This window comes from Molothrus ater, chromosome 2, assembly GCF_012460135.2.
Source record: "Molothrus ater isolate BHLD 08-10-18 breed brown headed cowbird chromosome 2, BPBGC_Mater_1.1, whole genome shotgun sequence".
Lineage (NCBI taxonomy): Eukaryota > Metazoa > Chordata > Aves > Passeriformes > Icteridae > Molothrus > Molothrus ater.
In genome coordinates, this window is record NC_050479.2 from 47,589,987 (window position 1) to 47,611,522 (window position 21,536).

A 21,536-nucleotide genomic window follows, 5' to 3' on the forward strand; every position below is an offset into this window, starting at 1 on the left:
AATGTAATGAACTGTAGGTAGTACTCAGAGTTAAATAGTACCCATATATCTCACTTTGATCAGATGTGAAGGAGCAGGTACCTGGCCCATAATTAGAAACATTTAATTGTGCAAAGTTGCAAAGGAAAAGTCAAAAACTTTATTAGACATCTGAACACCAGAAGAGAAAATTGTAGAATGACTTATTAAATAATGAGAGATGTAATTGGCTGTATGTCTGCTTTTGTTTCTTACAAGATGGAGTGGGCAGATTTTAGATTACTTTCTTTTAAATTTACTAGAACCAAAACCATTGATGGAGAAAGTCTATAAAGGGCTAAGATAGCTAAAGATAATTTTTTAAATGTTCCTTATTATTTATTGCAGCCGTTCACAAAACTCTATGTACTTTTATGTAATTTTTTTTTTCTCAAGATATGCACATTAACCTGTCATACACAGACACACACACACAAACACATACACGTGTATATATATATATACACACACACACTCTTGCAAATATGATTTATCCACCTGCCCTGCTGGAGTGCTAACCTTTTTTTATTTTTAATGTTCCATTTATAGCTTAGCAAACAATAGAATTTCTTTTTCAACCTGTAGCTCTTCTTCAGTGTGCTCAGAAGAATGAAGGTAAGGCTGAAATTTTTGACTAAGTATCTGTTATAAGCTAAAGGCTTTTTTCTGTTAATAATTAGATTACTAAAACACAAAATATTGCCTTATGTACAGTAACAAGCCTTGGAGCAGATTGAAAAATTCAGAAATCAACCTTCTTGTTGATCCAAGCCAAGAAACTCTAGGCTTCTTCCTTCTTACTGGAGCAATTTTCACATGCCCTCCCGCAAAATGCAGGCTCCATTCAGAGGTTGGTGCCTCTTTTGGCACAGCAGGAGGTGATTGAGTCTTGCAGTCAGAGAAGAAATCAAAACATTTGCCTGAGCATGAGAAAATTATTTGGGAGGAAAAAAAGCCCAAAGCTAAATTTCATTACCTGCCTTCCCCTATAGGATCTCACACAAATCACAAATCTTCACAGAAACTCATGGCACAACTGGAGGAAGGATTTGAGACTTCAATCAGTACTCAGTGTTTCTTATTTCAATGTGTGCAGTGCACTGTTTGACTTAGAGACCACTCAAAGAAAAGATATCCGGCTTTTTTGCTTATTGTACAAAGATTCTGTAAACCTGCCTGAGGGCTCCAGGTTTCAGGGTATACTATCCAAAGTTCAGTTACACCTCTCTGTATCCCATAAAGAAACAAGGTTTCCTGTAAGCTCTATCAAATTGTCACTTTAAAGTGAGTTGCCACAGAATAGGAATCCAGAACCACATGTGGTCCCCAAGTCTTTCTTACAGTATGTGTAGGAATGTAGTTTAGAGCAAAGATTCAAAAAAAGTCCTGAGTTTCTGAGGAAGGAACTAGCCTTGAGTCATCTGAAAACACTAAGCACTAAGATCTTTAAAATTATATGTCCAAGGCTGTAGTTTCCATCCACCAGATAAAATTCTCTCTTAAGGATAATCAACAGACTCAACAGTGTGATCAAGAACAACTTAACTTGTAAATAAAAGCTAGAAGCATGCTCAGAGGTCATACATGCCCTATTTGGATGTCCTAGAAGCTAAAACACTGTTAAAAAGTACAGGTAGGCTCCTAAGACTGTCTACATTAGACCTGTTCAAATTCCCATTGAGCCCCAGTACTTTTTCATCTCCTCTAGGTAACCCACTGTGCAGGAAAAATGGAAGTCCATAAGCAATGTTTACATTGTGTGAGTAGGTGACCTTGGAGAGTGTATCTCCTGAAGATATTCAGTTTCTGGCTGTACAGTGATTTTATGCTGACTCTGAAGCTTCTTTGACCCCAGGGAATGACAGAATTGCAATGGCTAAGTGACTGTTCAAGTTAAGCAAAAATATTACATGATATGAAGTTTTTGAGAAAAACCTTTTTCCTGACAATGAAGGAGGAGGTTAAATGTAGGCATTCTGATTCTGTCAAAATTCAGAGTACAATATCAGTCACTTTTGAAACTTTTGGTGTAGGAACTCTATTTTCCGGCATTCTTTTTCAGAAACTTAGTACCTCATATTTCTTGTTAGACTATGGCTTCCTTTATTTAAAAGTAAAAAAAAAAAATCATTAGCAATTAATTACTCCAAAGACTTGATTATTAATATTAAATAATTAAAACGTCCACAGACCTATAACAAAATCACCAAATTTCTTTACAACTGTGAAAAAACCCACTTAAATTTATAGTTTGTTATTTAGATAGCATCTGACCCTGATCTTCAATACACCTTCACTAGTTTTATATGTGCAGCCAGATCTACCACTGATTTACATCATTTATCAGAGACAATAGAACCAGTTCAAATAAGTTCAATTACTAGAAACTGCATTATCTTCATCACTCTTTCTGTAACCTGAAACAACCATTCATGTCATAGAGTAACTATTAACTACATAGGAAGGCACTTCTTCCTCTATATTCCCCTTCAGCTCTGCTAAATCTAGATAAATTGCCATAATAAAAGCCACTAGTGAGTGAGGAAATATAGCAGTGGAAGGGAGAGAAAGAGAAAGAAAGGAGAGCTCATCTGCTCCTCTATTAGATTAATCAGGTCCTCTAAACAGATTTTAAATGCCTGTGACACGTTTTTTATTCTCAGCACAATAAAATTCTATCATACAACTGGAAGAAAGCATCACTCACGCAGCTGACAAAAAGGCAGCTACCACAAAAATATACACAAGATATTTGCAGTTAACTCATATGCTTTTTCCTATAATCTAGTCCAATGAATAAGTAAAATGAACCTTAATAGAAGAAACACAAATTTCCATATGAAGCTCATGTAGGAAAAATCCATAAAATGAACATAACATCTAAAGTGGGTGGCTATAAAAGAAAACTATCTCCCTTTCAAATACAGAAGAGGGGAAAGAAGAGGAAAAGATAAACAAAGGAAACTAAAAGAAGCAATCTCTCTGGCAGCTCTTTTTACATTTTTGTTGGAGCAGATTCAGTTTAATGAATGCATTTGTTGTGGACCCATTGTAATTGCAGTGTGCCCAGAGAGCAGACATCCCGTTACTTAGAATGTTACCATATTTGTGATGATGAACAGGCTACATATTATTCTACTAAATTTGCTTTATGCTGTTTTACTGCAGCTGAATTTGTTCTGCTGTTGTTTCAAGGATTTTGCAGGATTTCCATTAAAAATCCTATTTTTAGTCATTTATAGTACGTATGCTGAAGGGTAAAACATACAAACTACAATTGACTGACACTTCAGTTCCTTCAGTTCTAAATGAGATTCTTGAAATTACTTTATAAGAGCCAGTATGTGCTGACAAATTAATTTATGGTGAGAAATACTCCACATTTGCAGATCAATTTAATTTTGTGGGCTGTTTGCTTCCTCAGACTTCTCCTCTCTATTTTATAGTGAGATTGAGCTACGAAATTTGGAGCCGGGGTCTTAGCTGCTGTAAATAGACTTAGTTCTATTGAAGTCAATAGGAGTCTATTGACTGACATCAGCTGGATTTTTTTGTTGTTGTTAGTTCTTCTAAGTATGTATGTATACAAGATACTTCAACAGTATCACAGCATCTCTAATATTCCCAGTGCTATGGACTACTATTTTATTTCAGGCAAACTACTATACCCCCACTTCAACTAGATCTGCTAAAGGCTGCGATGAAGAATTCTTTTATTTTTGTAGAATATGCTTCAGTAGAACTCTTCAAAAATATGTAAGGCAAAATCATCAGGATTATTCTAACAATATTTTATCCTGCTTTGTGCATATTTGGGGTAAGTAGTCTCCTTAGAATTCTTCCTGCCCTGTGACTCTTTGTGATGTGGTAATACAGCAAAGTCATTGTCTCTTAAACCTGATGATATCAGTTGTAGCCTTCACTTCCACTTGCATTTAAGTGACCCCACAGTGCCTGATTCTCCATATTACAGACCCATCACTTCTCACTTCTAACTGTCCCCTCAGTCAAATGTAGGGTGATACCTTCTGTGACCATATGGCAATATTATCCTTACTTCAGTGAAGTTCTCTGCTTCAGTGACCAAGAAGTCCTCAGCTGACTAGGAAATTTTTAAAAAGAAAATTTCTGTATGTTCCATTTTTGAGATTTAGGGGGAGGGGGATGTTGGGGTTTTTTTGTATGTGTTTCTTTGTTTTTCTTATCCATTCAACACAAACACTTTCCTCATAGCAAGAGGGTTCAAGAGAATTTTCCAATGCTGCTGAGGTGTTCAAAGGGACTAAGGAGAGAGTAAATTGGGATTAGTTTGTTACTTGGATCAAATCTAAGTTTGTTTCTTCTATATTTCTCCCTTTAATATTAGTGAGAAAGCAGCAGCTGTATCTCAAGATCTGAAATTTGAGACAATCCAAGGAATTACAGATTGATCAGCCCCACCTGAATCCTTGTGAAGATGGTGGAGCAAATAATCCTGAGAAAATTTCCAAGCACATTAAAAACAAGACAATAATTGGGAGTAGCCAAGATGGACTGGCAAAGGGGAAATCATACCTGACCAGGCTGGTTGCTCTCTATAGCAGAATGACTTGCTCAGTGAATGGGTTGGTGTGGTGGGTTAACCCCTGCAGGCAACCAAACTCCACACAGCCCCTCTCTTACAGAGACACCCCTGCCCTGCAGTCAGAGGGCTGAGAGAACTGAAAGGACAAAAAGAAAACTCACCAGGGAAAGAAAAACATAACAAAACAAAACCTTGGTGACTGATGTAAATGCTACTGCTCATAGCTAGCAGACCAATGTCCATCCAGTTGCTGAGCAATGGCAATTTTAGAAAAACTCCCTTTCTGCCAGTGCCTTTCCATTTTTATTGCTGAACACAACATCTTATAGTATGAAATATCTCTTTGGTCAATTTGGGTCAGCTGTCTCAATTTCTTGTGCACCCCAGTTTACTTGTTGAGGGAGCAGAATGAGAAACAGAGAAGTTCTTGACACCGTGAAAGAACTGAACAGCAATAGCTAAAGAATCATTTAAGCTTTAGTTAAAAAAATATAGCACCATGAGGACTGTTGTGAAGATAATTTACTCAGCTGCAGGCAAAACCAGTATGTGGGGAGCCCTGCCTGTTTTTCTCAATTGAGTAAGTCTTTTGACATTGTCTCACATAAAATTCCACTAAGTGGACAGTGAGGTGCACTGAAAACTGCCTGAATTTCTGGGCTCAGAGCATTGTGATCAGTGGCATGAACTCCATCTGGAGGCCAGTAACTGCTGGTGTTTCCCAGGGACCAATACTGTGCTCAGCAATGTTGAACACCTTTGTTAATGACCTAGATGGCAGGGAGCCAAAGTACACTTTCAGCAAGGTTCCAGGCACCATAAATCTCAGAGTAGTGACTGATATACTAAACAGTAAGGTTGCCTTGCAGAGGGACCTAGACAGAGTGAAGAAATGGACCAACAGGAATCTCATGAATTTCAACAGTGGGAAATGCATAGTCCTGCATTTGTGTCCAGCAACCTTGTGCACCAATAGAGTCTAGAGACAAACCTATGGGAAGCAGCTTTGCAGAAAAGGCCCTGACCTCCAGGTGGACACCAAGATGCTCATGAGGCACCAATGTACCCCTGCAAAAAAGATTTCCAACAAACTTCTGGGCTGGATTGTGAAAAACAATTGCCAGTAGGCTGAGAGAGGAGATCCTTTCCCTCTTATCTGGTGGGACACAGATGGAATGTGCAGTCTAATTCTGTCCTCAGCAGCAGAAGCAAAACTTGCACTACTATGGTGCATCCAGGAAAGAGCCATAAAAATGAACAAGAGCTTGGAAGATTTTTTATATGAGGAAAGGAGGAAAGAGTTTGATTTATTTGATCTGGAGAAGGCTCTGAGAACTGAGGGAGTGATGGAGACTGTTTGTTTAACTATGTGATGAGGAAAGGTGCTGGAAAGTTGTCATATACATCCAAAAACAGACTGCATTATGTGTTAACCATGCTCTGAGCAGTGAGGTTATGTCAGACATTTTACAGAGATTACCTCTGACCACAGTGATTTCATTAAATAGGGTGTTATGATTTTATATTGCTATGTAAATTTTTTTTCTTTATGGTTTTGGCTATTCAAAAGTCTTAAAAATGTTTCCTTTCCCTTATAACTGTGGAAATTATTTTTTTTTCTTCGCAAAAGATGTTTCAATAAGTTTACTTTATAATCATCTGTCTACAAGAACTTGATGGAATATATAACATTCTATGTCATAAATCTAAATTTAGGTGCAATATGGATTAAGAAAAAATAGTTTCCATTATTGTCCTTCCCTAAAAGGAATCCCTGTCATTCTAAAACCATTAGCTAGGGTATTCTTAATTTAAAAGACATAATGTAAACTTATGTACTCCATTTCCCCATAACAACTGGGAACAGAAGATGACTATCTTATGTTGCAATAGAACTAATTATTTTGCTTGTTGGTTTGGGAGTTTTTAATTTAAAATATGTGTGCTAGTAGTTCAAAGGTATTGCAAGAATGCACAAACTAGTTATCAATTTCACTTAAATTTATTTTAATGACCACAATTATTAAGAACTGATAAAAAAAAAAGACAAAAAGTCAATGGTATTACAAAAAAAAGAGTAAAATTTCCAACAGCTACATTATCAAGGATATTAAGGCAATGTAAGAAAGCCTGTAGATAGGTATTTTAACCTGCCCTTTGGTGCAGTGCAGCCCTATCCAACAGGAAAAATATTTGCTTTTCCAAGGTAATTGTATTAAAACTCTAGAAATAATTTATCTCTAAAAGAGATGGTTTCACATTCTGCATGAACCTGCAATATGCATCAGAAGATGGAAAATCACTCCAAGCTTCCACTTAATTTGGTGATGGAATTTTAACAAGAGCTTCCCAGGTTTCCCCTCAGGCACATCATTGCTGTGTTTTTTTATATTTTGAAGGACATTGGGAAGATTCCTGCTGCTGAGGTACGGTTCAGTATACTACAAGAGGACATTTCATTTGTAGCACAGCAAGACGGAATTTCCCAGAGGCCCTTCAGGGGATGGGTCATACAGAAGAAATACATGCCCACCTGCAAGCACTGCAGCAAACTGTTCTCTTTTTGTGCCTAGGTGATTAAAACCATCAATTTAATGTTTAATTTCTTCATTTAGTTTATTATGCCTAATAGCTAAATATTTTAAGCAAAAATAAATGAATTTTGCAATGTCTTCTCAGCTTGAAATATTAGAGGTGCATGAGAGTCTCCTTGATATACATGTTGAAAAATATTGGCAAGATTTAAATGGGAAAATAATAAAAAAGTCTTTTTCACTGGAGATCATTAATATTTACTTTAAATATTAATGTTGAAACAAATATTTTCTAAATGGATCTACATCACTTGCTTCCTGTAAAGACTGGTGTTGTAATTGTCCTGTTTAGTGAACAGTTATAAAGAATACTCTGTAAAGAAACAAAGATAGCAAATTAGTCTATTTCCTCATTCCCAAGGAAGTTCAAGAGAGCACCAACAGTTTGGAAATTATAGCCATGAAAAATTATAGCCATGAAAAGACAGCATTTGCTGTCTTTTTATGCTCTTCAAATCCTGTTGTGTTTGATTTGCAAAGGCCCTATTTTCCTGAGGAATAGGTTAATTAAAGAGAAAAAAATCAATTTCTGCTTGAACTTCCTTTAATTGAAGATTTAATTTCAATTTTCCTTATTGCAATGTCAAACACAGTCAATCACAATTAAACAAACACTCACAGAAATTGCAGTGACATGAAAAATTATCAGTATGGTGGTGTAAAGACCTGGTTTAGTTCCCCCCCTCCCCCCCCCCAATCCTCTTCCTGTAAAAATTGCAATTTTTTAATTATAGCTTCTCAAAGGAGTTTTCAAAACTCCTAAACATGCACAAGCCTAGTCATTCATGTTAATGAAAGGCTGAAGTCAGTCTTGAAGCAGTGCAGATAATTTCTACTGGATGAGCCAGGAGAAATCAAAGCATGTTGAATGCAAGGAGATGGATAAGCGCACATATCCTTGAACCCTGTGCATGCTGCTCAAGGCAGAGCTGCCCATCGGCCAGGAAGAAACATCCCTTGCTAGCTGCACTAGTAAGTTTCACAAATGCAAGCAGTTCAGACAGCTCAGAATGAAGTTGTGGGCAGGTGGTCTTGATTCTGCCTGCATCTATTCATGTAGATACATGTTCTAAGACAGAAAGGCTTGTTTAGGACCAAGAAATTAGGACAAAGCTGGGAGAGGATGTTCATGTCCTGTTTGCCTTGCTTATTTCCCCATGCTTTCTTTTCAAAGTCAAAAAAACCCCAATAGAATCTTCAAAGTCTTATGGGAAGAAGAAGAAGAAAGAAGAAGAAGAAAGAAAAAGAAGAAGAGAAGAAGAAGAAAGAAGAAGAAGAAGAAGAAGAAAGAAGAAGGAGAAAGAAGAAGAAGAAGAAGAGGAAGAAGAAGAAGAAGAAATACAAGAAATATATTTTTAGGACAAGATTTTTAGGGAAGAAAAATGGAGGAATGCCTAGTTTTCTTTTTTCATATTTCACTGCGTTTCTGGATTCTGGGCATTACTTGTCTTTGCAAGAAGGAAAGAAAATGCTTTGAAAATTCCTGGAAAATTCAAGAAGGAACAGGAAAAGATATTTTTGAAAATCAGACAATATCTCGACTGAGAGCAATGCAATTCCAACTGATCCTATAAGGAAAGACTAAAGCCCTCCTCCTTTTTTAACATACTTAATTTCAATCACAAAAAGGCTATACTAAAAAACCAAAATTTGTGTAACTGTCAACTAACTGTGGAAAGAAAAGTCAATAATTTTCTTTACTTATAGGCAGAACTTCTTTCAGAAAAACATACAGTCTAAGTTCTCATTTTATGGTGTCATTTTTCAAAGTCAAACGTGATGCTTACATGGGATCAGAGAAGCTCTTATCATATTCGGTTGATGACTGAAAAAGTTTTGTTTTGGTGAATTTTTTTACAGCTTTGTGACTAGAGACTCAATCTGCAGTACATTTACTCTAAGATGAGTTCTGTAAACTTTTTGTAATGCATTGACTGAAACAGAAGGTGCAGAACAGCAATTCCTCATGTACTGCTTTAAAAAATATTACTGTTTGTTATCTATAAGCACAGTGTGAGTTTCTGCCATTTCTTGTGAAAGTGAAAAGATATTCTTTTATCTGAAGTTCTTAGGGAGCCAGAAGAAAAATGCCAATGGATAAAAAACTGCATACTATTTGTCTGATTGTTCAGCTGTCAAGAGCAAACAGTTGAAACAACAAATTAGCCATTTGCAAGTATTACAATAAGCATGAGCATGGTAACAGCCTCTACAGTGTTGCAGGAGTTAAAAGAGAATGAGATCCTTGTGTCTTGTTTAAGATTCTAGCTTTCATCTCCATTTCAGCCATTTATTTCCATTCACAAACACAAGACATAGAATAACAGGAAAAAACATAAAATATAGGATCAAATTCAGACACCTGGATTCTTGTGGTCTGAGACACATGCCCTTATCTATGTAAATGTGTTTTTTTTTAATGCAATCTATCCTACAGACTAGACAGACATTCCAAAAGCAGAGGACTCAAATAATTTGGCTGTGTCTCCTTCTTGCTACTTGGGAATCGAAGAGAGTCTAAAGATATCTGCAAGGCTGCCATATTTTCCCTCAAAAAAGGAGGAAAAAATGACAGAACAAAATTAAAACCCAGTAGTCTAATTTTTATTAAAGAAAGGTTAATCAGTAATGAACCTGTTTACAGCTCATTCACACAGTTATATAGCATAGAAAAATGCTGTTACTATTAACAACATTGTACTGGTTTTATGTACAAGGTTTCAGTAGTGGGGAACTACAGGGGTGTCTCCTGTCAGAAACTCCTAGAAAGCTTCCCCTGTGTCCCAGAGAGCCAATGCCAACCAGCACCAAGACAAACCCACTGCTAGCAAAGGACAAGCCCATCAGCAATGCTGGTAGTGCCCCTGGCATTAGAGATTAAAAAATGGGAAAAAAAGTCACTGTGCAGGGGCAATTTCAGTCAGAGGAAAGAGGAGAGAATATGAGAGAGAAACAACTCTGCAGTCACCCAGGTCAGTGCCTAAAGAGAAGCAGGAGGTGCTCCAGGAACTGTAGCTGAGATTCCCCTGCAGCCTGTGGCAATGACTGTGATGAGGAAAGCTGTGCCATGGAAGTCAAGGGGAAGCAGATATCCACCTGCAGCCCATGCAGGACCACAGACCAGAGCAGATGGATGCCCAAAGTGGGCTGTGATCCATGCAAGACTCTGCTGGAGCAGCCTCCTGGCAGAGCCTTGGCCTGCTGAGGAGAGGAGCCCTCAGAGGAGTGTAGGAATGTGCTGTAGAAGGTTTTCTGGCAGGACTTGTGAGAATGTGGGGACCATGCTGAAGGAATACCTTCCTGAAGGACTGCATCCCATGCAAGGGACCCATGCTGGACTTATTCATGAGGAACTGTAGCCTGTGGGAAGAACTCATAGAGTTCATGGAGGACTATCTCCTGTGGGAGGGACCTCACAGGTGATTCAGAGGAAGAGTGTGAAGAGCCCTCTTCCTGTGGAAGAAGGAGCAGCAGAGACAATATGGGATGAACTTACTGCAACCCCTACTCCCCATCCCCCTGTGCCACTGAGGGCAGGAGAGAGAGAAAATTGAGATTCAAGTTGAATCCAAGAAGAAGGGAGAGTTGGAGAAAAGGTGTTATTTATTTTTTGTTTTCTATTTTTTGTTATCCTACTTTGATTTGATTATTAGAAATTGAATTAATTAGAAATTGAACTGATTTCTCTAAGTCTTTAAGTTTATTGGTGATGATAATTGGTGAGAGATCTCTCTATACCCTTGTCTCAAACCATGAGCCTTTACTTATATTTTCTCTCCCCTGTCCAGCTGAGGAGGGCATGTTAGAGTGGCTTTGGTGGGCAGCTGGCATGCAAACATAGTCAAATCACCAGAGACTTAAAGTGTTTTCAGTGGACATTGTGTACAATCCAAATCACAATCTACTCTAAACGATTATCAAAGATCTTAAGTTAGTAAACAAATAACTTTCTTGTTTACAAATTCTCTATCCTCTAAAATGAACTGTCTCCACTTTTCAGTTGCCAGGATCTTCATTTGCTGCAGGATTACATTACTATTTTTTATTTTACAGCTAGCATATATTTATTATGTTCTAGCTAAAGAAGTTCAGTTCCAATATAGAGTAATAAAGATAAAATTTCTCTTACACTCAATATTTGCAATTTCCTGGGACAAGGTGGGTCTAAAAGAAAAGGAGTTAAAGACATTTCCTTGTTTGGAAATGGTTTTGCACACTTTCTGTTGCTCTCTTTCAGGCTCTCAGATTACATTCAGAGGACTTCATAAGTAAGTTGGGGTAACAGTATCCCATGATTATTACTCTGAAGTTTAGAGATATAGCTACCTCTAGACATTTCTAAAAAGTTTTAAAGCTAATAGAAGACAAATGAAACTCCAGGATTCATATTCTCAAATATGGCTTTGAAATACTGTTCAATATTTTAAGTAAACTGAAGAAATATCTATTGAATAGTTGTCAGTTTGATCAGTTGATACCTACATCTAGGATCAAAGTAGTCAACTCAATCAGGTTTCCTACCCCTAGTGCCAAAGTCACTTCAGATATGCATTAGAAACTTCAAAAATAATTAGATGTGAAAAATGTGAAGATAGCAATGTAGAAATCTGTCTGCTGCATGTTAAATCCAGTCAGTTGGGCTTCTATTATCTTGCTCACGTGAATCCCTCTCCCCCTGCCTCTAGCCCATAGCTGAATAGTCAGTTTTCAAAGTCAATGCCATTAATGCAGAAAATACAGTGTGGATTTAATTGGAAACCCCTCATACAGACATTGTAATTAATGAATTGGCTTTATTGACACAAGCAGTTGACAGACTGTGGACTTACTTAAGCCCCAACAGTCATGGCTGAACTTCAAAGATTTTGGTAGTTGAATTACCATAAGGTTCTAAAACTTCAGTGCCTTTATAAACATTTTATGAATTTTTCAGTTTTCCTGGTTATGCAAGAAAACAGCCATAGTGTAAAGAAAGCAGGATCTGTAATAGTTATGACATTTTTTTCTATTCAGGTTTCGAATACCAGGAGAAAATTTGGGCACTGTCACTTCTGGAGATAACCAGAATTAGGAAATGCAGAAGCAGTTAAAACTGTATGTCAGGCCTTTGTGACCTGAACAGATATTATATATTCTTTCTATTATAGTGACTCAGAAGCAGAAATTTGAATCCTGGCTATAGTGCTTGAAACAACGCACTTGAAGCACTTAGAGAGTTTCTTGCTAAGTGAAAATGTTAATCTCTAATGATTCTTATGAGGCTATAGTGACCATTAATAGAGGTCTTGTATGAGATTATAGATTTCTTTGTGGTAGGTGCTGTGGCAAAGGCCTCAAACAAAACCCTAAAAAAAGAGAGATACGAATGCCCACATACTGAAAACATTTATTTTTAACAGTCTCAATTAATTTTAATCACAATGAAGCAGAAATTCCTGCATGCAATCTGCTTCTGCTTAATGCTACAAAAACCAAAATTAAGTTTTGTTCGATGAGAGAAATGGATTTGTAAAGAAACATTTCATCTGTTTAGACAAATGAAAAGAGATGAAGTCAGAATCTTCAAAATAAATTTTATCCCCATCCCACCTCCAAGATGCTATTGAATCTGTAAGCAGTCTGCAGTTGGGAATGACATTAGCTGCCCTTTGGCACAGCTGCATCCACTTTGGGGAAATATATTCATATGTTTGCACTAGACCACATTTAGTCATCTAAGTGGATATAAAGAAAAATGCATACAGTAAAATCCCACATAGTTAATGGAAAGAGGAAGATTTTTGCAAGGGTCTCAGTTTCAGTCATGGAAATAACTTTTTCACTTTCAGCTGTAAGGCAAATAACAAAGCCAAGGAAACTAGGCTTATTTGGTCCAATTACTGGACAATCATCAATTAGGAAGACTCAGTATTTTTTGGATACAACAGTCATGCAGCACAATAATGAAACAGGTTTGAAATTTTAATGATCAGTCTATTAAAAATACATGGACTTTGCACATACAGCACTTTTCTCAGAATCTCAGATTTAGATGCAGCCTTAATTAAATAGTTTCATTCTGAGGTATCTTTTTCCAGAAGACATCATTCACAAACATTGAAGGCAGTCATCCTCTGGTTTCTAAATATGATTGTTTCTCTAGTGCCATTGTTTTGGGAGAGGAGGAGTTGTGTGAGTGGAAGCCTCTAAAAATGCTGAAGGTGAATTAAACACAGCATCGATTTAGCAATATCAAAGGTTTGTTTTTTTGAACTGCCTTTTACAACACTTTTCAAATTCTCAGTAGTCACACAGTATTTCAAAATCTAAAACTGTCCTTCTCCTTTGCTTATATATAAATGGCTATTTATATAAAAAAATTAAAAGGGAAACTAGAAAACTGTATTGCTGGTATGGAAAATGGAACAAGACCATAGTCTTGCACTACAGAATTTCATAAGAGGTTAAGAGATAACTGGAGCCCTCTTTGGGTCACAAGTAAATGTAGGGTCATCTACTCTTCATATCACATTATGGGTAGGATCTAGCAACAGAAAAACAGTATTCTGAAAATTTGTTAGTCTTGCTCCTCATTTGTATTTTTCATCATACCCTCTTTCAAATTCAGCCTTCTGAACTGAGAATGTTTCATAATGGAATATAGGATCCTGCAGAACTAGGGGATGGTTCCATGAGATGGTATTAGGTCATGATGTGATTGTGATGTAGAAAGCTGGTATCTTTTCATTGTAGAAACAACTGATTTACTCCTTGATTAAGTCAGAATTGAAAATAAGATTAAGGGAGAACATTCTCTGCAGAGATAAACTTTTATTTATCTGTTGCTATAAAAGGTCAGTTTCTTGTTCTCATGTGCTATAACCCATCTTCTCTCTCTTAAAGTAATGAAAAATATGCAGTTAGACCTGTAAGATTATTTCCTTATTTGGTTAGGAGGTTTTTTTTTTTCTTTTTCCTTCCCTTCTAAATTGCATTTTTATGAGTAAAAAAGCCTTAAAATGAAAAAAAAAAATCATTATTGAGGGCTATTTTTTAAAATGGAATAATGGGATTTAAAATAATAATTCTATATTTTAACTAGACTTTATAAGAACAGAGAAATCATCTTCTGTAATTTGGTGAAAATACGGACTACGATATCTCATGCGGATAAAACCAGTATATCTGTGAAGACTTCACAAGTGGAGAAAACCTGACAATATCAAGATTGTAGTATAATCTGTGAGGAAGAAAGTACCCTGATATTTTATCTATTTTTTCAAAATAGGATCAAAAGCAGACCAGCTTTTTTAGAAATGCTGTATAGAAATCTTGTATAGAAATACGGTATTTGAAAAAAAATAGCAGATAATTTTCATGGTTCACCCTCTTGCCTGACACCTAAAGAGATACCAAGGAAAGCTGATGTCTCATCTCTCACTGGAGACAAATCTGTGCTACTTTGTCTTCAAAATAAAATATGGGTAAATCATGTGTATAGTGTGTTAGTTTACAATATGTCTCTAATATGAAGACTATTTCTATGATTTTAGTCATATTTAATTAATTGTTTTTTACCTTTTCTTCACAGATGGACAGGATGTGCTAGTAAGGCCAGCAAAAGGTTTTAGCTGGAAGAAAGACAGGGATCAAATTCACTCTGAATTGTTTTTTTATTCTAAAAGTCATCTCACAGTTATAATTTCACCAACTTCAGTATCAATTTAAAGAAGAAAAAACAAAAAAAAAACAGGACTTGTTCAGATGACCATGAAAATTTAGGTTAATATGAACAACATTTTTCAGCATTTGTGTTTCTTAAATTATTGTTCAGCTTGGTGATGTCAGCAAAATACTATTGAGATTCACAGAAAACTTTTAAAAGAGCAAATGAAAAAAAGGGGCAAATGAAAAACCTTCCATGCTCCTTCCATGCTCTGGAAACCAGAAATAAAATTAATTCTATTTTTATTTTAAACTAAGTGGATGTTTTCTTCTTTTTGCAGATATTTACCCCATTTAACATATACGAAAGTACCTTAAGAACTGGAATTATTGAATTACTTCATAATAGATGCAAATATATGTTATTAATATATTTTTGTATGTATTTATAGTTATTTTATTGTTTTTCCAACAGTAAATAACAAAAGATGTCACTATTTAACTTTGTCACAATTTAAGAAAGTCTAAAAGCAAATGTATAGTAACTACCTATTTGAAAGATGTTTAATTTTCGTGCTTTAAAATAGGAAATTGCTCAGAACTTCTTTGTGAGTAATATTCTTATTGAACTGGGTGCAGTGAAGCAAAAAAGTTTGAGTGCCTGCATATCAAAGACTGGTTTGGCTATTTGCATTATTAATGTCACCCACAAACTGCATTCCTAACAAGGAGTTACATGAGTTAAGAGGAATATTACTTGCAATAAATTTAGAAAATCTTTTACTGCCAAAAGAAAATTCATGCACTATATTTCCAACTCCTCTCTCTGTTAACATAATATTAATTTCATGCACATGAGATTATATTTTAAAGAGGATTTTTGGTGGGTTTTAAGAAACAAGAATCATTCTCTGTTTTTCATGTTTAGGAAATATTCCAGAGGTAAATACCAGCAACACAGACTTTTAGAATATTACCCAGTGAGAGGTTGCCTGAGCATCATCCTTAGATTGAGTCTAAGGTTAGTTTCTATTGTTCTGTTTTCTATTGTTCTGTTTATTGTTCTTGATATCTTCTTCATGTCAAGGTGCTTACCAAATGAATGATGCAACTCAGCTTTTCTTCTATGATACTACACTTTATATGTGAATAAATATGAGAACAGTGAAATCTTGGCTTAGACATTTCTCTTCCCCTCAATAAGGACAATTTTTGCAATTGTCTGCACTTGTCTGCAAAATCTGTATTCCTATTTAATTGTTTTTTCTCCTTGAATGACTTATTTTCTCTGAATTCCTACTCTAAAATAGGTAGATTTACCTCCCCTCAGATTTAGCTCAGGCAACAGCATGTTTCCTGTGCTCTAGTAAATTCATGACACATATACTACTTTGAACCTTGTACTGATTTAAGAGATTATCAATTTGCCATATACTTGCCCGCACAGGTTTTTTTTTTTAATTATTGTTAGGTTTTACTGTATGCTTTGGCATACTAGGTGATGACATTAAGTTAGCCCATGGATAAGCAAAGAAGTAGAAAACTAGTAGAAGGGGAAAATAAATCAGGGAAAGATGAAAAAAGGTATTCCAGCAGTGCTGAGAAAGTGAGGTGAGAGGGGTTTGTCTCAAGCATCACGCACATGGAGACAGACTAGGAAAAAACCAGATGTGACTGTGGATGTTCATTTCAGAAAGATATAAAGCCAGCTTTTTCTCAGAGAAGCAAAGTAAAAGGAGGAGAGACAATGATCATAGTTGCCACAACTGATACTGAGATACACATGTAAGTAAAACAAAAGAGTAAATAAACATTAAGGGAAATTTGCCTAGAGATTTTCAGAACTAAACAAGGCATGGCTTTAAGCAACCTTCTGTAATTCAAATATATCCCTGTCCAAGCAGGATTTTGGTCTAGATGGTTTACAGAGGCTTCTTCCAATTTTTTTTTTGTGAGATGTGGTAGATGGTAAATAAATGTTCTCTCTGTGATGTTATTTTTCTTATTTTGTTAAAATCATGGCTAGTATTAAAACATGGAGAAGTTTACTGTTGCAAGGAGAAGTAAAATTTTGCAACTCTTTCTTAAGAAAATGAAATGCCTAATCTATAAATATTTTATGTATTATATATTTAAGACTTGCAGCTAGAGTATATTCAGAAAGGGGGCACTTGGCCTACATGAATGTTATAGACATAAGATGTAAAAAATTCTACTAATAAGAAAATTTCCTTTGATAGTGACTGTCAACATCAGCAAAATTATTCACAATTAGTGTGGGGTTTTATCAGTATTGACCTCTTGACAATTCAGCCTTTCAGTTTGCTTAAAAAATAATTGCTGTGGGATTCCTTAAGTCTTTATCTTTAGATAACAATAAATCCTTTTTCCTAGGTTGCTCAGTAACTTTTTGTCCTCGGCTAGCTTTTGCATTTCCATGGAAGAGGGTCAAATATTTTTAGCCACAACCTCTCTCACGTTTTATTCCCTCTAATCTTTCCTTAATTGCTCCTTAATAAAAGTCCACTAAGGGTTCAGAGTACAGCTAATAGAGATTATGCATTTAGCATAAATTCCTTGTGTTTAATAGTGAAGTCCTGAAAAGATGGATTATATCCCTTATATTTTTTTTAATTAGCATGCATATTTAGAAAAAAATATAAACATAAGGAGGAAAAAGAGAGCTTATTTTGGATGACTGACTGATTTTCCTGCTATATTTTCCTTTTCAGTAGATAAAGCAAAAACACAAAGTCACTTATTTCTATCACAATGTGCAACAGGGTACTCCAATATAGGAATGTGTTGTTGGCGATATTTTGCTAAACTTTCTCTATTAATTCACCCAAAATTTATTTTCACAAGTTGGTTCACAAATTCATATTAAAATTATATCTAAAAGACAAGGACTGTGAGCCCTCTTTCTACAGGCCTTATCTTTTTCTCTTTTGAAGGGAAAAGAAATAGAGATTAATTTTAATAGAAAATTGAGCATATATAAATATATGCTAATTTTCCTAAAATCCTGGCCTGTGTTCGTTCTAAAGTGAAGGCAGCAATTAAAAATATAAATACAATAGAAGAAAATGAGATGCTAAGAGGCAAATTAAATATAAATTAAGAATGATGGCAAATGGACTTGTAAGGAAAAAAAAATTAAGAGGAAACCAGGGTTGGCATAACTAAATATAAGATTTTCCAAAATATTCTATGAGGAAAAATATTGTAATGACACCAAAGAGAAGGTCATTAGTAGGTGGACACTAAAATGGAAGGAAGGAAGGAAGGAAGGAAGGAAGGAAGGAAGGAAGGAAGGAAGGAAGGAAGGAAGGAAGGAAGGAAGGAAGGAAGGAAGGAAGGAAGGAAGGAAGGAAGGAAGGAAGGAAGGAAGGAAGGAAGGAAGGAAGGAAGGAAGGAAGGAAGGAAGGAAGGAAGGAAGGAAGGAAGGAAGGAAGGAAGGAAGGAAGGAAGGAAGGAAGGAGAAAAAATGGTGAAGAAGAAGGAGGGGAAGGAGAAATTAAGACAAAAATACAAGACAAGGCAAAAGCAGGAAGAAATAATTCTATAAATATTTTTCTTCGATGCTTGTAAATATGTGTAATACATATTCATGTCAATTCAATTCATTCTGAAATTGATAATAATTGAGGAATATGTTAGGGAAAATCTCACCAAAATAATCAAGCCATGCATAATAAGAATATTACTTGTTCTGATTGCAGAAATCAGTACAAAACATCATTTTTAGGAGAGTCACTGGTGATTTTGAAGTGTTGATATTCTTGCTGATGCAATACAATCAGCCAAATATTTCCAGATAAACAAAAAGAATGAAAGCTTCATTAGTCATATGCTACAAGCAGCAATAAAAAATTACTAAAAGAAATACCGGGATCTCCTTTTCCTACTGCTTTCAAAAGAGAAAATAATATTTTCAGCAGTAAAGCCTCTGTATCAAAATTTCCCTTTACACAGATGACATTAACAATAAAGTATTCCTCCTGTAGATAATTACAAGTTGTAATAAAAAGGTCTATGAAACTAAAAAATGGTTAATCTCTTACATACATGACACCAGACAGACCTAATATGAGCAGATTTATAAACCACTAAACCAGGTATCAACTGTGGTATATAGTACTGTATAATCCTAAATAGAAGCTTTTTACTGATGCAGTATTTTGTAGCCTTCTCTCTCAGCTACTGCTATTTTACTTTTGCATTGTATAAAAATCTAATATAAATTCCCTTTGTGTCAGGTTTTCAATGGCCTTTTATACTTTTGTACTTACAGATTAGATTATTTCGATGGAAGGTGAGTGTACCAGACAGATGCTAGGCTGGCAGGTCAGCAAGGAACATTAACACACAAATTGATTAACCTGGGAAGAGAAAACATCGCACTTTGATAAGCACACAGGCTGTTGCTGCTAGTTCATTAAGAACTCAGAGCATGCTACAAGTTCAGTTTTTGCCTCATGTCCCCACTGAGCTTTACAATGAGTCACAGCAACCTATACAGGCTCACTTTCCAGAAGTCAGGTAGAAAGCATATGCTCTGAGCAGAGAGGATTGAAGAAATTCTTCTCTTAATGTCTGATGAAAATTGTGCAGAGCACTGCGTAGATGAAAGACACATGATCTGTGACCACTGTGAAGTTCTTATGAATTTTAATAACTGCCATGTGTTCTCTGAAGTATATGACACTTTAACTGCTAATTTGTCAGCTATTTTTCAGATGAGAAAGTTATAGCTGATATTTGCAGAAAGTGTAGACTTTAAATTAAAGTTGTTCATAAAAAAAAGAGTTATGGAGAAAACGCATTTCATCTTTTATGAGTTTCAACTTTTGGAGTTATGATTGGTCTGTCATTTTGGGGTAAATAACTTGTTTTGCAAGTTAAGTTGCATCACCTGTCAAAGAGTAGATAGTAGCATAAAAAGCAGCCTGAACACAGAAAGTGCAAAGAAAAGGACAAAGTACAAATTCATAGAGAATCTTAATCACCTAGAAATACTGCAAAAAGGTGTCTGGATCTATTGGTGTAGAAAGCCCTTAGGAAGTGTCTCAATAAACTCTTAATACCAAAAGAGCCAATGACAGAGGGAGTTTTACTATAGCCCTTAGAAAGATACTTATTGTGTTGAAGCAATTATTTCATACCCTTCACAAAGAACATCTAAGGCAGAGAAAAAAAAATCTTTATGCATTTTATCTTATTCTGTAATATTGAGAGAATACTTAACAAAATTGCGTATTCTATAGAACAACCTAGGGATTTACAGTCCTCTCAGGTTGAAGCAAATCAAACTAAGTTAAGAATTCAGAATTGCATTGTAAAACAGTTGCTGTTGAAAGCAACATCAGGTCTTTGGTCCACTGAAAAAATCACTTGTATATGTGATTATTTTGGTTTTCTTCAGAAGGAATAAGCTGATTTCTTGATCTATTTGAAGCAGTGCAAACTGAAAATTTGATTTCCCAAGTCACTGTATGTCTGTCAGCTAGGATTTCTGAAATGTCCTTCACTTTATTATTTATTCACCAAGGGACCCAAAAACAGAGATTCAAGAAGCAGACATAATTTTCAGTGATGAATTAAGGATTCTACCTTTATTTGGTTCCCGAATTGAGGTAGCATTTGATAAGAATGGAGAGATTTATGAAGTAAACCTTGAATCCATGAGAAATATTTAGAACTTCCACATAAGAGTGAAATCCACACACTATACAGAATTATAGGATCCTAGAATTGTTTAGGTTGGAAAAGACCTCTAAGATCATGAAGTCCAACCATTGACCCAACACTGTCTTATTGACCACTAAACCATATCCACACACCTTTTGAACACTTCCAGGGATAGTAATACCACCACTCCTGGAATGCATGACTATGCCCCTATTCCAATTTTTCATAGCCCTTTCCAGGAAGAAATTTTTCCTACTATGGAATCTAAACCTCCCTGGTGAAACTTAAGGCCATTTCCTCTGATCCTGTCATTGGTTATATGGGAGAAGAGACCAGCATCCATGTGGCTACAACCTCCTTTCAGGTAGTTGTAGAAAGTGAGAAGATCCCCCCTGAGTCTCCTTTTCTCTAGGATAAGCAGCTCCAGGTCCCTCTGCTGCTCCTCGCAGGATTTGTGCTCCAGACTCTTAACCTCAATGTCCTTCTTGCTGTGTGGGGCCCAGAACTCAGGATTGAAGAGGTGGCCTGGCCAGTGCTGACTACAGGGGGTTGATCCCTGCCTTGGCACTGATGGTCACACTATTCCTGATACAGGCAAGGATGCCTTTGTCCTTTTTGGCCATCTGGACACTGTGTTGGCTCATGTCTAGTGACTGTCGAACAGGACCCCCAGATCCTTTTTTGGACATCTAGCTGCGCTTCATCCAGTGAAGAATACGAACATCCAAGCCATGAGCAATTTTTCCCAGAAAAAACTGTGGGAAAGAGAGTCAAAAACTTTAGTAAAGTTGAGGCAGACAACATCCACAACCTTTCCCTCAGCCACTAAGTAGGTAAACCTCTTATAGAAGAAGATCAGTTTGGTCAAGCAAGATGGACCTTTCATAAACTCATGCTGGCTGGGCCTGATCCCCTGATTACTGTGTATGTGCCATGTGATGGCACTCAAGATGATCTGCTCCATGATCTTCCCTGGCTCTGGGGCCAATAGGTCAGGTCAATCCACCTTCTAACTGTCGTAGATG

The 21,536-nt window shown here is 36.1% G+C and overlaps 1 long non-coding RNA gene across 1 annotated transcript in view; it reads left to right on the plus strand.

Moving 5' to 3' along the window:
- Positions 1–21,536, plus strand: part of LOC118688646 (uncharacterized) — a 102,381-nt gene that overhangs the window by 69,877 nt on the left and 10,968 nt on the right. The window contains exon 3 of the long non-coding RNA XR_004980495.2: positions 15,749–15,841. This is a non-coding gene — a long non-coding RNA (uncharacterized LOC118688646). The remainder of the gene's footprint in view (positions 1–15,748; positions 15,842–21,536) is intronic.